Source organism: Cavia porcellus, unplaced genomic scaffold (assembly GCF_034190915.1).
Source record: "Cavia porcellus strain 051 isolate PalLab524CR breed Dunkin Hartley unplaced genomic scaffold, mCavPor4.1 scaffold_1, whole genome shotgun sequence".
In the NCBI taxonomy this organism is placed as follows: Eukaryota; Metazoa; Chordata; class Mammalia; order Rodentia; family Caviidae; genus Cavia; species Cavia porcellus.
The window spans coordinates 69391372-69401398 of NW_026947484.1; the positions used below are offsets into that span (position 1 = coordinate 69391372).

Sequence of the window (10027 nt, forward strand, 5' to 3'; positions counted from 1 at the left end):
TTACATTTAAATAATCACATGTGCCTGGTGACAACTATATTGGACATTGCAATTCCCCAAGATAAGCTTTCAGGTTTTTCTGACCATTGTAAGCAGAAAGGGATTAAGACAGAGCTGCTCACAATGGGAAGAGATCCACGCGGGCTACCATGCACTCAGACTTCCCACCTGCCAGACTGTTTCAATTTCTAAGTATTTAACATGGATTCATCTTCATAGCAATCCCTGTAGCCAGTAAGTTTATTGTTTCTCTTTTTGTAGTTAGGACCATAGTTAATGAATGGCAGAAATGAGATTTGAAACCTGGAAGTCTGGGCCTGCTACAGAGACACCATATAGATTATAGCAGCCTGTAAATGTGTGAGGGACAAGGGAGAAGTAAAGATTTTGAAAGAATTAATAGGATACGACAAATGAGAAAGAATGACAATCCTACAATCACTCTCACCCATAGCATTTTTCACCCCCTGTTAAATGCATAGCAAGATTAAGGTGACATTAAAGTCTATTGTCACATCTGAAAAATGCTTTTAGAACAAAGTCACATTACAGAACCAAGTCACTCTATTTGCAGAGGAGTCATAGATAATAATATAATAGTAGCACAATGGATGAGACTGTTACAAACTAAAGAAGCGCATACAGAAACTGTGCCCCACAGAATTCACCAGTAAGTAATGAGATCATTACCAGGCAGTATTTCAAGGCTTACAAAAGCAACATGTCTTTTCACTGATTAGGTAGAATTAGGGAATAATGCTCCAAAATTTAAAATGAAAAAGGACCCTAGACACAATCTAGTCCAGTCCCTTCATTTAATTAATAATTATGCTTAAGAAAAGGTTTCTGAAACAATTTGAGCCCAGATAAAATTAGTGAATCATTACTAATTTTATTAGGTATAATACTACTGCTATTATTTTTGTTCTTTTTTTAAAGTGCTTTGTGTTAGAATTATATACTGAAGTTCTTATAAGTGAACTATGAGAGGCAGGGTTAATGGATAAAACAAGATTGGAAAAATGTTGAGAAGTAATTAAGCCAGGTGTTAGAAATATGCACTAATTGAAATGCTCCCTCTACTCTCCTGCGTGTTTGAAAATTTCAAAACTTTTTTTTTTTTTTTTTTTTTTGGTACCAAGGATTGAACTCGGGACCTTGCAGTTGCCAGGCAGGTGCTTATGCTGCTGAGTTATATCCCTGGCAACATTTTTAGTGGTAGTCTAAAAAGCATTAAGACATAGTTTTCAAGATGTGACATAAACCTACAAAATATAGTCAACCTCTTTTCTAGGAAGAGAAATAGAAATAACAAAATACATCTAGGTCCTGTGTGGTTAACAAGTTTTCAAAATGTCACAACATTGTCTTCTGCTGAACTAAGGGGAAGCAGAGACAGTTCTATGTAGCTGACGGAAGAAAGGTGACAACAGACTGTTTGGGTCAACTTGAGCTCTGAAAAAAAAAAGATGTGTTCAGATCCTAACCATGGTACCTGTAAATGGGAGCACTGAGGCTTTGCAAACATATCCAAGTTAAAATGAAGTCAACATAGATTAAGGTGGGCCTAATCCAGTGTCCTTATAAGAACATGGAAATTTGGACACAGACACACACCAAGGAAGAACATTCCATGAAGATGAAGCAGAGGTTGGATTCATGCAACTACAAACCAAGAAGCATCAGCACTGTAAGCAACCACCAGCAGCTAAGAAGAGTCAAGGAAAGACTCTCTCCTGGAGAATGTCAGGCCTCACCTGGTTTTGAGATAGGACGTGAAGACGGAAGATGTTCATATCTTTCAACACTAAGTAAAAGGTTCTGGTGACTCCTACCTTGTTTCATTTTGTAAATCCAATATTATTGAGTATGTTCAAATTATTCTTTCTTACACAAAAGTCTCCATGCTACACACTCTCAAAACTGGCTTTTGTCTCTTAATAGTATGTTGCAGAAGTAATACATATTGTTTCACAGAGATCTTCACTTTTTTAAACTGCTAAATGTTTAAAATTTTTCCATTGCATTTATATGCCATAATTTAATCAATCTTTGCATATCCTGATATCTTCTTTGATCTCCTATTTCAGAGTACTGCAGTTTCCAAGTCGTTCATTAGATTGATTCCTAAGTATCTCATCTTTTAATAGTATTGTGTAAGGTGGTGTTTCATTAATTTCTCTATCACTGAGTTGGATATTTGTGTAGAGGAATGGTACTGATTTTTGAGTTGTTGACTATATCCAGCTATGGAACTGAATTTGCACATTAAATCTAGAAGTCTTTTGGTGGAGATTTTAGGGTCTTTTACATACGGTAGGTAGCATGTTACCTCAAAGATAATTTAATTACTTCTTTTCTATCCTTATTCAATTTTTGTTTTTCTCTTATTTAGTGTTTCCACAACTAAACTGACTAGGAGTGGTGACAGTGGTCATCCTATTCTTGTTCCTGACTTTAGAGGGAAAACTTTCAGTTTTTGCCCATTTACACTGATATTGGCTATTGGTTTCTCCTAGATGCCTCTTATCAGATTGAGATAAAGACCATATATTCCAAGTTACTTTAAGGTTTTTATCACAGATGGGTGTTGGGCTTTGTCAAATGCTTTCTTCTGCATCTATTGAGATGATCATGTGATTTTAGTTTATGGCTCTGGTAATATGGGGTATTACATTTATCGATTTGCATATGTTGAACCTCCTTGCATCCTTGGGATAAATCCTACTTGGTCATAGGTATAATCTTATTGATTTGTTACATTCTGTTTGCTGCTATCTTACTGAGAATTTTTACATCTATGTTCATTAGGGAGATTGACCTATAGTACTCCATTTTTGTGGATCCTTCTCTGATTTTGGATTCAGAGTAAAGCTTGATTTTAGGAATGATGTGAGGAATGTTGCTTTCTTTTCAACTGCATTAAAGATTTTCAGCAGTAGTGGCACTAGATCTATAAATTTCTTGTAGAATTCAGCACTGAATCTGGCAGGACCTGGACTTTTTTTGATGGTAGGTTTTTAGTTGTATCTTCAGTTTCACTGACTGATATTGGTTATTTAGAGTTGTTGCATCTTGATTCAGCTTTGATAACTCATTCTTCTGTATTTAGCATCATATTAGAATAGAGCTCTCAAAGCAGGTATTGATGACCTTCTGATTTCTTTAGGATCTGTTGTGATTTTACCCTTTTCCTTCCTTACTGCATGGATTTGAGACTTTTATTTCTTCTTTTTGATAATTTGGCTAATCTTTCAAAGAATCAACTCATTCATTGATTCTTTGTATTGTTTTATTTGTGTCAGTTGCATTAATTTCTGCTCTGATATTAATAATTTCATCCCTCACACAACCTGTGGGCTTAGTTTGCTCTTCTTTTCTAGAAGCTTGAGGTTCAAAATTTGCTTTCTCTGAGCTTGCTCTGTTTTTCTGATATGAGAATTCACCACTACAAATTTCCCTTCTAGAACTGCTTTCTTTGCATCCCTTAAGTTCTGGTATGCTGTGTTGGCATTATCATTTAATTGTAGAAACTGTCTTAATTTCTTCTTTAATTTCATCTATGACCCTCTGGTTGTTCATGAGGGTGCTACTTAATTTCCATGTGTTTATGAAGTTCTTTGGTTTCTTTTGTCATTGATTTCCAATCTCATTGCACAATGGTCTGATAATATATATGGGATAATTACAGTTCCTTTGCATTTACTTAACCACGTTCTATGAGCCAGTATGTGGCCTATTGTATAGAACATCCCCTGTGCAGCTGAGAAGAGTGTGTATTCTGATGTTGTGGGGTGGAACACTCTGTAGACATCTACTAAGTTCATCTATTCAAGTTTAGTTCAGCTCTAATATTTGTTGATTTTTTTGTCTAGTTTATCTGTCTTTTTGTGACAGTGGGGTATTGAGATCCCCCAGTACAACTGTATTAGGGCTTATTTCATTTTTAATGTCCATTATTATTTGTTTTATATAGCTGGGTGCACTGGTATTTGCTGCATATGTATTTATAACTATTATATCTCTTCCTCTTATAATGTTCCCTTTGCAAGGATGTAGTGACCTTCTGTGTCTCTCTTAGTCTTGGCTTGAAATTCACTTTGTCTGCAAATAGGATAGCTACCCCTGATTTTTTCTGGGTTCCTGTTACATGGAGCCCTACTTTCCATCCTTTAGCTTTCAGGCTATGAATTTCTTTTTGAATTAAATATGCTTCTTATATATGCAACATATTGTTGAATCTTGCTTCTTGATCCATCTACCGGTCTGTGTCTTTTGATTGGTGAATGGATACTATTAACACTGATGGTTATAACTGATACGTATTAACTTATCCTTGTTCTGCACAACTCATGTTCCAGCATCAGAGCCAGAAATCAGAAGTAGCCTGCACTTCAGTGAAACCTTGGCTTTCTGCGATTATCCACTACCCTGCCATAAGCCCACAGCCGTGTTGTTGGCATCAATCAACATAAATCTGGCCTCTGTCTACTAGTGACAGCAGAGACGCACCCTGGAGTGGACACTTTCAATTAAAATGGTTTTCTTTTTCTTTTATTTTGCTTTGTTTTTTCCCATTTTTCTTGATTGTTTGTTCTTATTTTTATATGAGTATGAACATTGTTCATAGTTTTATTGTTTTGTTCTTGTTTCTTTTTCTTTCTTCTTCCTTTCCCTCCTGTATTCTCCACAGTTTTCCCAAAGTTTATTGTCTCCCTTTGTTCTCCAACCTTGATTCTAATCACTTTCTCTCCATTTCTCTATTTTCCCCACCAAGCCCTCTAAACTTTCTCCCCAAGAGTAAAATTGCCACATTGAGGGCTTATTTACTGTATGCAATTTTCTTGTTTGTTTTACATTTTATTATATAACTATATAGTCTATATAGTTAAAGGTGGCAAATTGATCGTTACCATGGTTTATCATTTTAAAGGCTGTGTTTGATGCTACTATTACTGATGATCATACTACTTCAGTTAAGGTGACATAATGGTTCTAATCAGTCATTCTTTCTGTTATAACAAGACTGAGATTGCATAAAGGTCATAAAAAATACTATAGGCCAGTGCCAAAAAACCAGGGCCACGGCAAAAAAAAAAGCAGCAACCTCTCATTCCCAATAAGTTAAAGAGGTAGGATTTTGCAACCGACTCAAAACCCAAAAGTCAGCTACAGCTGGGAGACATCTCTGAGAAGTAGTCATTTCCTAAGGGTTCTAAATACTAACAATAAAGCTACCTGCCATAACCAATTTACAACCATAAACCCGTGAATTAAACTTAAAAAAAAAAAAAGAAAGAAAATGAGAAGAGACTTAAACAAGGTGAAATCCTAGACTTCCAAGTTACCAAAGCAAACTCAAGATATAATGAGGGGAAACAATTTGGAAGCCACCCTCATGCATTCTCTGAAGTGGTAACAGCAAAAGTAACAAACCAGATGAGTCAGACTTTAGGAAAAGTCAAATCAGAAGTTATCTCTCAGATAACTACAGAGATGATGACTGTAATGAAAGGCAAGGTTAGTAATTCTTGTTCAGCCCACACACTTTGGGTGCCTCTTTCCAGCTTGACCCTTGGCTCCCTGGGGCTGACACTCAGCTGTGCCTCCTCCTGGCACTGGGCTCTGCTAGATGGAGCCGACACACAGCTGCTCTGATTCCTAAATTCAATTGGCCTCTTTCCAAAATAGCGACTGGCCAATTGCCCTCTCCTGGGTTCTGAACTGGCATAACAAACCCATTGCAGTTTTCAGAATCTCTGCCCCTTCCACTGGTGTGGCAGCCTTTGCGAGTCACCAATAGTCTGCAGGTTCGAGCTACACATGAGCCAGTTCTCAGGGAAAAAGCATCATCTGCCACCTCCCACTTCTGCACTGACATCCCGCTCTTCACTTCCAGAGGCTCTGATTCTCATTTGAGATCCTGCCCAGGGCCTGGGGACCCCCCTTCCCTCCCTCTCTTTCTCACAGTGCTATGTTCCAATGTCAGGACTCCATCACTAAAGATAATAAAATAGACTCTCCTGCTGCCCGTCATTCCACCATCTTCCTGGACATCCCACCTCTTTTAATCATGTTAATGTTCTATGTATTTTTTTTTTTGCTTTTTTTTTTTTTTATCGGTACCAGGGATCAAACTCACAACCGCCTGCTTGCAAGGCAGGTACTTATGCTGCTGAGCTAAATCCCCAGCCCCGTTCTATGTATTTTAAAACCTAAACTTAACTAACTCTAAAAGGATGGAATTAACTATGAAATTTAACTTAAATTGTGTGTCAAACTGATGGCAACACATTATTTGTCAATAATTAATTCAAGTAAATCTTCAACCCAGTATATTAACATCACCCTCCACAAGATGTAAGTACAACATCAATTACAAAAAAGAACTCAAACTTTACTTCACAAATTTGCTGATATTGATGTTTCATGTTGTCTTATAAAATAGAACAAATGAACACATAAAATATGTTGACATTAACCTTACAAGTTTTTCTCTATGGAATAAATGCAAAAGACTAAACTTTAAGGACTAGGAATAAATAGATACTCCTGCTAACCTGTCTACTTGAAGAATTCAGAAGCAGTATCACCTTAAAAGAGCAAGCGACATAGCTGGTTTGCCCACTCTCTCCCCATCTGTTGTACTTTCTGTCATTATTATTTTCACATTGTTTTCTCCACAGCATTATCCACCCTTTGAGTCCCATCTTCAGGAATTCCTCTCCAGTATTCATCTAACTACTCTGAAACTCCACCGTATGTTCCTTTCAGCTCATTTTTACCTATATATACTTCTCTCCAGTACTGGCTCCCCAGATCTTGAGAGAGAAGTACAAATATCCAGTTCAACTTTAGACTATCAAAATAGCTCCAGCACTCTTCAGAGTAAGTGTGCTTTACATGATTATTTAATTGTTAACCGTATTTCTGCATGATGTCTCTCAAATCACATGGCTTTGACTGCCCAGATGATGGTCCATAATTGCATTATATATTAAACACTAAAGATGATAAAATAGAAAAGGAATTACATAAAATAATTTGTTAAAACTGGCATGATTTTAGTATAAAAACTAATCAAGAGGTATATTGAAACCTATACTTTTAGGAAAGGAAATGACAGTATTTTCCAGCCTGCTTTCATTTCAAAATAGATGGCTTTGCTCCCTTAACTAGAAACAAGAACGCAAGAAACTTTACTAAAACTTTTGTGTATGATTGCCCCATCTGTTTGAGCTCTCTAGAAGCAGATCATGAAACATGGATCAAGTGCACAGGGTTTATTTGGGAAGTAGCTTGGACCTGAGTAGGGGAACTGGAAAATGAAGCAATGTAAAAATAGCAAGCAGCTAACAAAGGGTGAGGGGTCAAAGCAGGCAGCACACTGAGGGATGAGACTTTTCTTCTGGAACAGACTTACAGACACTGTAAAAAAAAAAAAAATGCCAGAGTTATCCCATGGAAAAAAGAGAAACTTACAACAAACCTAGCTTTTAAAGTTTTAAACTGACTCTGCGATTCAAGAACTAGGAAGCAGGCTGCACCAAAAATGACTCCACGTGATTTTTATCACATGAGCACGTTATATCGATGACAAAGGGAGCAGCAAGCACACAGAAGTAAGTGACTTTCAGAGACAGCCCAGTGGTTCCAACAGTTCCCCCTTGACTGAACTACTAACAGGCTACAGTCTGTTTACACATCCACTTAAACTGTAGCTCACTACGTACAGAGAAGCATTAGGCCAAACGTAAAAGATACCGAGAGGCAGCTGTAGACCAAAGCAACTCATCACCACCCAAGACGCAGGGGAGCTGGGGTACTGTACACCTGCTCAGTCACTCAGTGCTGAAGAGCTGCTCCTCCTAGACACTACCAGTCTTCTTTCCACATAGAAGTAAAAACTCAGGTGAAATAAATAAATAAGAACACAATTAAGTGTTGTTGAAGAAAAATGGTGTGCACTGAGCTGGTAACGGGGAGATCTGGGGAGAGCACCAGCATTGTCTACTAGGCTAACCTTGAGTATTTCATGTATCTTTGCTATTTCACATTAAAAAAAACCTCTTGCAGCCTCTGTTTAGGTTTCAGGATCTGGACTTGGTCTTGAGGAAAGATGGATATGGTATCCATAATGATAAAGTCTATATTCCAGTGGATGATAAATAGGTAAACAAACATAAGTACAGATGAGTAAAGGAAAAGATGGAAAAATTAAATTTTTACTGCAGAAGAGGATGGTCAGAAAAACAGATCTATAAAGATTATGTGAAGACCAGATTCATTATTATTTAAAAACAAAACCAGTAAATACCTCTCCCCCCTCTCTCTCACTCTCTTTCTCTCTCTTTCCTTTTCTCCCCCACCTTTCTCCTCCCCTCTGCATCTCCCTCATTAAATGAACACTTACAAATGTCCAGATGCTATAATTAAAAGGAAGTCATGACACCCTTTCCTATAACAACTACTGGGGAGGAAAAACAGTCCCAGTTGTAGACAGCAGTGATGCTGGTACAATATCACCAGGAAAAACCTTCGATAAAGGTATTGTTACCCAGCCAGTCTAGTTCCCTATTGCCCTTCAATGGCATATCTCTTTAAAAATCTTTTGAACAGGTCACAACTACACTCCCTGGTGAAGTGTCCTGCCACACTTCTCAATGGTTGAAGACTCAGGATCGATATAAAGAGAAGCCTGAAGGCTGATCTCTGGTGAATTCCACCCAGTGAACCTGACATTCTGAGGCAATAGAGTGTTAGATGATAGTTTAACACCTATCACTGCTGTGTTTATTATATTGAGTCAGCACTGGGAAGGTTCACACAACTACCCACAGAGCTTTAAGTAGATAAATATTGCTCTTTGAAAGATACCACTTCAGTGTTCAGCAGTGACTATTAAGGCAATGAAACACCACCTGCTCAATGAGAACAAGTTTTGCCTTAAAAATAATATAAAATATATCATATAATTTGATGAAAATATATTCCTCCTTTTGGGGGAATAGGAAGCAGGACTGTTTCAAAAGAACCTCAGCGATGCTCTCTTTCTGGAAGTTGGAAGCAGAGTCAACCTTATTCGTAGCCTTGAAGCAAACAAAGGCTGCTGACAACAATGGATTTCTTCCTTCTCAGAAACAGATATTGTTGCTCTGTGCTTACAATAGGTCTTCTGTATCCCCAGAAAAGCCCCACTCATTCCCCATTAGGATGGCGAGGAGACTGGAAATCAGATCTAAAGCATCCGTTCTCAGGTCATCAGGCAGAAAACTCACCTGGGCCTTTCTGAAGTCTTTGGTGGGAAACTGCACAGATTAGAAAAAAACAGTGACAAAGCTCTGCTCCATCACTGCTGGGTTCAGTAGCTGACTGGTCACTTAATCTCTCTTATGCTTCTTCATCTGTAAAGGGTAAATTATAATGCAATGTAAAATAAAAGTGCAAATAGTATTGTGGACATTGAGTAAATTTGCCTTGCTCCTTATCTAGCACAAAGTTACACTATGGATATTTGTTAAATAAGCATTCAACAAATTTGTATACATATTTACTTTCATTTCCAAAAGAATCCTAAGAATGCCTTGTTTTCTTAATGCTACAAACAGCAATTCAGCTTAGAGTGCATATGGATCCTTCCACCTTAGCTGAAAGCCACCATGGTCAGATCTGTATTGGCTATTTCTTTTTGCACCACTCCTTGACTTTTACCTATCCACATATAGCATCCAGCCTCTAAGCTGGACCTCAGTGACACTTGCTTCCTAGCATCCATGGGTTCACATAGTTCCCTCCCATAAAGACACTGCAGTTGCAACAAAGCTCCTCCAAGGAAGGTCAGCTGAAATCCTCCCACCCCGGTCTCCTTTTATACCATCCCAACAACAAGCCTCCTCAAGTGGATCTTCCTCGCCCAGTACCATGCTGGCTCCACTCAGCTGGGCATGCCCCACTAAGTGCTAACAATTAGTCAGTTAACCACCACATACACCGTAAGTAAGAATGTAACACAAAGCACTGTTAACTG

At 37.9% G+C, this 10027-nt stretch overlaps 1 long non-coding RNA gene across 1 annotated transcript in view; it reads right to left on the bottom strand.

Moving 5' to 3' along the window:
• LOC134476224 (uncharacterized) overlaps positions 1 to 9806 on the bottom strand; it is an 80968-nt gene extending 71162 nt beyond the window's left edge. The window contains exon 1 of the long non-coding RNA XR_010047799.1: positions 9279 to 9806. This is a non-coding gene — a long non-coding RNA (uncharacterized LOC134476224). The remainder of the gene's footprint in view (positions 1 to 9278) is intronic.
• Positions 9807 to 10027: the final 221 nt, after the last annotated feature.